Consider the following 9,577-nt stretch of genomic DNA (forward strand, 5'->3'; position numbering starts at 1 on the left):
ATTATAGAGCTTTCCAAGCATATATGGCACTACATGGTTGACACTAAATTTGAGGGAGAAAACCTGCCCCGAAAGTGCAATGATGAACATGGTATCAACCTGTATAAAGGCCACCTCTTCACCTTCCAAGAAGTGTAACTCGAGTTGTAGAGCTTTAAATGATGTGCCTCTAAAGGCATTGGAAAGTAGACATCCAGGACTTTCCAACAATATATAATAGTATGGGGTGGACACTAAGTTTGAGCTCTAGAAACTAGCAATAATGAAGCCCTGATCGCTAGCGTTATTGGCACTCAAGTTTTCCAGTAACGCTGGCAACTATGCCAGCGACCATGTCCAATTCAAAGGGGCATAACTTGAGCTATGGAGGTCCAATTGAGGTGATTCCAGTTGCGTTAGAAATCTGACATTCAGAGCTTTCCAACGATATATAATACTCTATAATGGGCATGAAATTGGAGCACAAACAAGAGGCATCTTTTAAGCCCCAAAAACACCAACTGGGCAAAAAGTGCAACGTTAGCCACAATAACTTTAGCACTAACGCCATACTTGTATTGTTAGTGTGGCTAACTTTAGCACTAACTTTAGCACCTGGACCTCAACTTGACTCACTCTCTCTCAAGTCCACTTCAAAGCTCAAGCAAGCAAGCCCACAATTGTCAACCAATCAAGACCACAAGAAGCATCTAGAATAGGAATTTTCATTTAATTGTAATTTGCTTTTAATTTCATTTTGTAATTTAGGAGAGCCTATATAAAGGCCTTAGTCTTTACATTGAAAGCAATCTTGGAAAGGGGGGTCTGGAAATTCTGGAATGGGGGATTAAAGAGGGGTATTTGGACTCCCTCCCCTCACACATTTTTCCTTCTCTTTCTTTTAGTTGTAATTTTCATTTATGAATGTTGAATTTTCAATTTCAGTTTGAATCTTCATATTTACTTTTCTGTACTTTCTTTCTTTTCTATTTTTGTAGAGCAATGATCAACTAACTCTTTACATTGGCTTAGAGAGCTCTATTGTGATTCAATGGGTTAAGTGTAGTTCTTATTCTTCTTCTTCTTTCTTTCCTCTTGATTTTACTAGAGGGCTTTCGATCTTCATCCAATTGGGTAGTTATCTTGGAAAAGAAACTATTCATACTTGGATCTCTTCTGAACCTTGAAAGAGGAATGAAGAGATCATGCTAGAAATGCTTTCTCATGCTGGACCAAATTGGGTGTGGATGGATATGTGACTATAATCCTTCAACACTTGATTTGGGAAATGCATATGGTATAATCAGTGACCATACTTCATCTCTTCTCATGAGCAATTGACCAAGGAATTGGCTATTGATCAAGATTTGAGAGATCGAATTACAAGGAATTGTAATTCGATCACTTAAGATTGCCAAGGAGATCAATGAATGCATTGATTGAGGAAGAGATGAGAATGAACTTGATCCGGAGGATTGCAATATCTCTTGATCCCAATGTTTATTTTATTTTTAGTTCTTACATTTACTTTTCTTGCCATTTTACTTTTCTGCACTTTATTGCTTTCTTTACTTTTCTGTCAATTTACAATTCCTTGTTGCTTATTACTCCAATATGATTCGTCTAACTAGGATAATCAATTAACCATTGATTGCTTAATCCGTTAATCTCTATGGGATTCGACCTCACTCTTTTGTGAGTTATTACTTGACGACAATTCGGTACACTTGCCGAAGGAAATTTGTTGCGAGACAAGTTTTCCGTGCATCAACGCCACTCACATGCCTCAATTTAATGGTTTTTCTCTTTAGTTTTCAGTTGTAATTTTCCTTTCCCTGTGTAATTTTCATTTCCAGTAATATGAGTAGTATAAATACCTCTTGAAGAGTACTGAAAAAGGGTTGGTGGCTTAGTTTGGAATTTGGACTTCACCTACTTCATCTTCTTCCATCTCTTGTACTTTTCTCTAAGCTATGAGTAGCTAAACTCCCTCTTATTGGGGGAGGGAGCTCTGTTGTACTTGATGGATTAACTGATAGTGAATTTCTTCTTCTCTTCATCTCTCTTTGATTTGCTAGAAGGAATTTCGTTCTGCATGTTTAGTGTTTAATTATCTTGGAAAAGAGATTGAATGCAAATTGGGTTTCATGGGAGCCTTGGAAAAGGAAACATGAAACCATGCTTGAAATCTCTTCTCACATTGAGTAGATCTGGGTTTTGGGATTGGATATGGTGACATGAAATCTATCTAATTATTTGGATCTATGAGGATGTGTGGTAAAATCAGGGACCAAGCTTATCTCTCTTCATGAGCAATTAGACCAAGGAATTGACTGATTATCAAGATTTGAGAGATTGAATCACCAAGGAATTGGGTTTCAATCAATGATGATTGCCAAGAGGTCAATGAGTTGCATGATTGAAGAGGAGATGATCTGAATTTTAATCCAAAGAGAGCAACATCTCCCAACTCCAATGAATCTTCCCTATTCTTTATAGCTTTCTTTAATTTCTGCTACCAGCCCATTCCCCGTTTACAATTCAGTCATTTATATTTCTGCAATTTACTTTCATGTTCTTTGTGATTCTGCACTTTATTGCTTCCCTTTATTTTTAAGTTATTTACAATTCTGTTATTTAGAATTCTGCACTCAACAATTACTCTTGATTAGTTTGACTAAATCACCCAGTGACTAAAGTTGTTCAATCAATCAATCTCCGTGAGATTCGACCTCACTCATTGTGAGTTATTACTTTACGATAATTTGGTATACTTGCCAAGAGGAATTTATTATAGTGATGCAGTAAATTCTAGTCAATCAGACATCTTCTTCATGTGCAATGAACCTCCGCAGAATTATGAAAACACATTTTGGACATTTCACGTAAGCCTTCATAAAAGATCTCTAGCTGAGTCCCTTTCGAAAACATGTCAGGAGGGCATTACTTGGTTAGCAGCTTGTACCTCTCCCAGGCTTCATAGAGGGTCTCACCATCTTTTTGCCTGAAGGTCTGAACCTCCACCCTTAGCTTAGTTAGCTTCTGTGGTGGGAAGAATTTAGACAAAAATCCAGTGACCACCTTATCCCAAGTGTCCAGGCTCTCTTTGGGTTAAGAATCTAGCCACAGCTTTGTTCTATCCCTCACAGCAAATGAAAAGAGCATGAGTTTGTAAACCTCAGGATTCACTCCATTCATTTTCAAAGAATCACAAATCTGCAGGAAATTAGAAATAAATTGATTTGGATCTTCCTGCGAAAGTCTGTAATACTGACAATTTTGTTGCACAAGAGTGACTAGCTGAGGTTTCAGTTCAAAATTCCTTGCAGCTATAGGAGGCACACAATACTTTTCCCATAGAGATGTGGATTGGGAGCAGTGTATGAGCTAAGAACTCTTCTATTTTGCCATTCTCATTCGAAATTGCACATTGGCATTAACAGCACGATTATGATTCATAGTTGACTCTGCGGCTTCCTTTTCAAAAGTCTCACTCAGATTTTCACTAGCCTTGTAAAGTCTAGCTTGTTGCAAGCGCTGCCTCAAAGTATTTTCAGGTTTAGGATCAAAATCTGTAAGAGGTTCCTTGTCTTTGTTCCTTCTCATAAACAGACAGAAAACAAGAAAAGTAGAATTCTCTACGTCAGAGTGTAGAGAATTTCCAGTGAGGTAACCTGTGTAAAGAAATAAAATAAAACACTAAACAATTAACACAAGGAATTTTCGAAAATAGAAAAAATAAAGCTAGAAATTTCGAAATATATAAAAGAAAATGAATAAGAAAATTAAAATAAAATTAACCAGGTAACACCAAACTTAAATTCAGGAATTAAGGAAAAATAATAGCATAAATTTTCGATAATTATAGAGTAAAGTTATATAAAATTAAAGCTAAAATGCCTAATCTAAGCAATCAAACAACTAACAGTTGTCAATCAAAGTCAATTCCCGGCAACGGCACCAAAAACTTGGTGTGGAATTTATAACCCACAAACTAACCGGCAAGTGCAACGGGTCGTACCAAGTAGTACCTCAAGTGAATGAGGGTCGATCCCACGAGGATTGATGGACCAAGCAACAATGGTTGCGTGATTTACTTAGTTAGACAAACCGAAAAGAGTGTTTTAAGAGTTTAATTGCATTAAACAGTAAATTCAGGAAATCAGAAAGCAAGCAGTAAACAGGTTGTGAAATATATGGAGAAAACAGTTAAGGTTTCAGAGATATTTATTTTTCGGATTAACTTTTCTTACCAACTATTTTAATCATGCAAGATTCAATTCATGGCAAACTATATGTAACTAAACCCTAATTCCTAAGACCGTTTTAGTCTCCTCTAACCTTCATCAACCGCCAATTCCTTGGTCACTTGATTCCAATTAGAGGGTTAAGTTCAATTCTAGTTTATATGCCACAGAAATCCTAATTATCCAAATATAAGAGGACTATATGTCACGTACCCCGTTAATTCTAGATAATTAAAATTTAGGAGAAATTATTTTCAAACTGTTGTTCAAGAAAAGAGCTTTTCCAAGTTTTACAAGAACTCAATTAGAACAAGGGTCATACTTCCGTTCCACCCAGATTCATAAGATAAAGAACGAAAATAATTCTTGAAATTAAAATCAATACATGAATTAAAATAGAACAATAATAGTATTAATCCATAGAATAAATAGAGCTCTTAACCTTAACAGTAGAGGTTTAGTTGCTCATGTTTCAGAGAGAAAACTAGGGTTTTGTAAAACTGTAAATTGTGGAATGAGGTAAGAGAGAAGAGAAGAGCCCGAAGGGCTGATTCTTTTCCCTTTTATATCTAATCATAATTAATGTAAAATATATGTTTTAAAACTAAATAATATCTTTTCCTATTTATAAATAAAATAAAATTTTGAATCAGAATTAAATAACTCTTCGTAGCCTTCCTTGAGGATCATGGGGACCACTTTGATTCATATAGCTGGCACCTAACTTAGTGGAGGTGGCGTATAACTTGACCCTGGCCAAATGGAATGAGTCTTATGGTTGTAGCTGGCGCCTAACTTGGTGAAACCCAAGTTAGGCGCCACCCATGCAGTGAACTTGGAGTCTTTTCCCTTGTCCTAGCGCCTAACTTGGGAAAAGCCAAGTTAGGTGTCACCTATGCAGCATGCACTTAACGTGTAAATCCTCCTTTGGCGCCTAACTTGGGATTTCCCAAGTTAGGCGCCACCGAGGTCGAATTGCTGGAGAAGAAGTGTATACTATTATACATCATTGGAAAGCTCTATAAGTTAGCTTTCTAATGCCACTAAAATCACGTCAATTGGATCTCTGTAGCTCGAGTTATTCATGTTAGAGTGCAGAGAGGTCAGGGTTGACAGCATCATTCGCTTTCTTCTTTTTTTGTGCAAAAACTCCATCAAATCCCTCCGAATGCTACCTGAAATAAACAGAATTGCACAGGACTCAAAGTAGTATCAATAGTGGCTAAAAGATATTTAATTCTTGATTAAACTCAACAATTTGAATGCAAATTCACTATGAAAAGATAGGAAAGATGCTCACACATCAGTTCAACGCCCATAGAAGCACCATTATTGGCATTGGAGCCAGTAAGGAAGACCTTACTGGGTGTTCAACGCCCAACAAGCCACCATTACTGGCATTGAACACCAGTAAGGATGTCTTTACTGAGCGTTCAACGCCCAAGACAGCACAAAAGCTGGCATTTAACGCCAGTGAAAGTATTTAAGTTGGGCATTCAACGCCCAAAGAAACACAAGTCCTGGCATTGAATGCCACAATAGGGATAGTTGGAAACCCTAAGCCCACTAAGAACTTCCCTATTGAAGAACTAATAAAACCTAAGGTTCATGAGGAGCCCATTGAAGTTCCCTTGAATGCTTGGTTGAGGATCATAGAATCTGAAGAGTACTCTTCCTCTGATGAGGAAGAGGAAACTAGGGAAGAACAAGTTGCTCAGTACCTTGGACTTCTCATGAAGCTGAATGCCAAGTTGTTTGGGACAGAGCCATTGGAGGAAGAACCTCCAGTGCTCACCAAGTAACTCAATGCCTTGGTTCAGCAGAAACTACCTCAGAAGCTGCCGGATCCCAGACGCTTCCTGATTCCCTGTACCACAGGCACCATTAGCTTTGATAAGGCTCTGTGTGACCTAGGGTCAAGCAGAAACCTTATGCCACTATCTGTAATGGAGAAGTTAGGAATCTTTGAGGTACAAGCTACAAGAATCTCACTAGAGATGGCAGACAAGTCCATGAAAAAGGCTTATGAACTGGTAGAGGATGTCTTGGTGAAGGTTGAAAATCTTTACATCGCTAATAACTTCATAATCCTAGATACTTGGGAGGAAGAGGATGAGTCCATCATCCTTGGAAGACCCTTCCTAGCTATAGCCAAGGCTGTGATTGATGTAGACAGAGGAGAACTAGTCCTACAATTAGATGAGGACTATCTTGTGTTCAAGGTTCATAAACCTCAGTCTATCTCAACTGGAGAAAGAACCATTCATAAACATGGAGTGCTTCAACCACTCCTCTCAGTATAGAGCTTAATAGAACACCCAGACACCAATTCTAAGTTTGGTGTGGGGCAACCATCATTAAGCTCTGAGAGGAATGGCAGTAAAAAATGCCCAAGGGCTGGAAGGATAAGAAAATCCCCACTAAAGGCCTCTCACCTGGCATGAGAGTTATCTTCACTGACAATCCAGTCATTCCATACACTATGAATAGGGTCTTGTCTCTGGAACATGTGGAACTTATCCAAGAGAGCACAGGCAAAAAGTTTACTATAAGGAGCAAAATTCTGAGCCCCTATCCATCTCCGTAAGGAGATAACCGTCAAGCTAGAGACGTTAAAGAAGCGCTTGTTGGGAGGCAACCTAACCATAATTAGTTATTTCTGTTTTTCATTAAGTTTATTTTATTTATATCAGTTTAATTTTCATATTTGTTTAAGTTTATGATCATGTGCAGTAGTTAGAATAGAAACAAAAACAGTCAGAGCTGGAAACAGAACACCCTGGAGCAGAGACCTTGCTAGCGTTGAACACCAGCCAAGAGACAGAGACTGGGCGTTCAACGCCCCAAAAGAGACAGAGACCTGGCGTTTAACGCCAAAGAAGAGCACCCCAATGGGCGTTCAACGCCCATGAGAAGCATCAAACTGGAGTTGAACGCCAGCCAGGAGCAGGAGTTGGGCGTTCAACGCCCACAAGGGGCAGGGAACACGAATTCCTTAGCCTCTCAAGACCAGTGGGTCCCACAGAATCTCCACCTACCCCACTTTCTTCTCTCTCTTACTTTCACTCTTCCCCCACATACTCTTTTCTATAGACCCTAACCCAATCACATCCATATCTCTTTCCAAAACCATCATAATTCCCACCAACCCCCACCCACTTCAAATGCAAAATTTCCCACCCATTCATTAGAACCACAACCTATCCCACTCTTATAAATACCCCTTCTTCCTACCCTCCATACACATACCATTCATACACTAAATCCCCACTTGGCCGAATTCTCCCCTCTACCTCCATCTCCTCTATTCTCTTATTCTTCTACTCTTCTTCTTATTTTGCTCGAGGACGAGCAAAGCTTTTAAGTTTGGTGTTGGAAAAGCCTTACTTTTTGATTTCCATTCACACTTATGGCACCTAAAGTCGGAGAATCCTCTAGAAAGAGGAAAGGAAAAGCAATTTCTTCCACCTTCGAACCTTGGGAGATGGAGAGATTCATCACCAAAGTTCATCAAGACCACTTCTATGAAGTAGTGGCAAAGAAAAGGGTGATTCCTGAAGTCCCTTTTAGGCTAAAAAAGAATGAGTACCCGGAGATCCGAAGAGAAATCCGGAGGAGAGGTTGGGTAGTCCTAACCAATCCTATTCCAAAAGTTGGAATCTTTATGGTGCAAGAGCTCTATACTAATGCATGGGTTACTAAAAACCATGATACTAGTGTGAACCCACATCCAAAAAATTGGAGCACCATGGTCCAAGGGCGACCCTTGGATTTCAGCCCAAAGAGTGTAAAGTTGGTGCTCTATTTGCCAATGATGCAAGGAGACCCACATCCTTACACTAGCAGAGTCAATTTTGACCAGAGACTAGACCAAGTCCTTTCAGACATTTGTGTGAAAGGAGCTCAATGGAAGTGGGATACTCAAAGCAAGCCTATCCAACTGAGAAGGCTTGACCTCAAGCCTGTAGCTAGAGGATGGTTGAAATTCATCCAATGCTCTATCATCCCCACTAGCAATCAGTCAAAAGTGACCATTGATAGAGCCATCATGATTCATTGCATCATGATTGGAAGTGAAGTCGGGGTACATGGGGTAATACCTCAAGAGTTGTACAAGAAAGCTGAAAAGCCTTCCACCTTAGCAAGGTTGGCTTTTCCCCACCTTATTTGTCATCTATGCAATTCAGCTGGAATTGTCATAGAAGGAGACATTCCTATTGAAGAGGACAAGCCCATCACTAAAAGAAGGATGGAGCAAACTAGAGAGCCAGCACATGGGCCACAACAAGAGCATGTGGAGCTGCCTCAACAAGAAATCCCTGAGATGCCTCAAGGGATGCATTTTTCTCTCCAAGGCTATTAGGACCAATTGCACACTTCTCTAGGAGAATTAAGCTCCAGCATGCATCAACTAAGGATGGGACATCAAGAGCATTCCACCATCCTCCATGACATAACAAAAGATAAAGAGCCATGAGGAAAGAACAAAGAACCATGAGGGAAGAACAACATAGGCAGGGGCATGACATAGAGAAAATCAAGCACTCCATTGGATCCTCCAGAAGGAGTAGTAGCTGCCATCACTAAGGTGGATTCGTTCCCTTAATCCCCTGTTTCCTATGTTCTTTTTTTTTCTGTTTTCCATGTATTTTGTTTTATTGTCTGTTTCTAGTGCATGATCATCTTTAATTTATGTCTTAAATCTATGAAATATTCCATGCATCTCTCACCTTGCTTAAAAGAAAAATTATTTTATTTGAAAAAGAGAAGTGACATGCATGAGTTTCGAGTTTTATATTAGGAATAGTTCAATTACGTGATGTGGTGGCATTGCTTTTGTTTTCTGAATGTATGAATAAACAGTGCATAGTTGATGTTGGATTTAAGAATGTTGGCTCTTGAAAGAATGAGGATAAAAGTGAAGTATTATTGGTGATCTTAAAAACCCAAAAATTGATTCTTGAAGCAAGAAAAAGCAGTAAAAAGCAATTAAAGAAAAAAATATGCGAAAAAAAAAGAGAGAAAGCAAGAAGAAAAAGAAAAAGCCAATAGCTCTTTAAACCAAAAGGCAAGAGCAAGGATCCAAGGCTTTTAGCATCAATCATTAGGAGGGCCTAAAAGAAACACAATCTTGGCCTAAAAAGTTCAAATGAACTCCTCCCCTAACAATATGCTTGTGGTGTGAAGGTGTCAAGTGAAAAGCTTGAGACTGAGTAGTTAAAGTCGTGGTCCAAAGCAAAGAGTGTGCTTAAAAACTCTGGACACCACTGGCTAGGGATTCTAGCAAAGCTAAATCACAATCCGAAAGGGTTCACCCAGTTAAGTGTCTGTGGCATTTATGTATTTGGTGG

The 9,577-nt window shown here is 39.0% G+C and overlaps 1 pseudogene; it reads left to right on the forward strand.

The window, feature by feature from the left end:
• The first annotated feature begins 2,908 nt into the window (after nt 1-2,908).
• LOC112745819 (small nucleolar RNA R71) lies at nt 2,909-2,999 on the forward strand (annotated as a pseudogene).
• The last annotated feature ends 6,578 nt before the right edge of the window (nt 3,000-9,577 follow it).

This window comes from Arachis hypogaea, chromosome 14, assembly GCF_003086295.3.
Source record: "Arachis hypogaea cultivar Tifrunner chromosome 14, arahy.Tifrunner.gnm2.J5K5, whole genome shotgun sequence".
Lineage (NCBI taxonomy): Eukaryota > Viridiplantae > Streptophyta > Magnoliopsida > Fabales > Fabaceae > Arachis > Arachis hypogaea.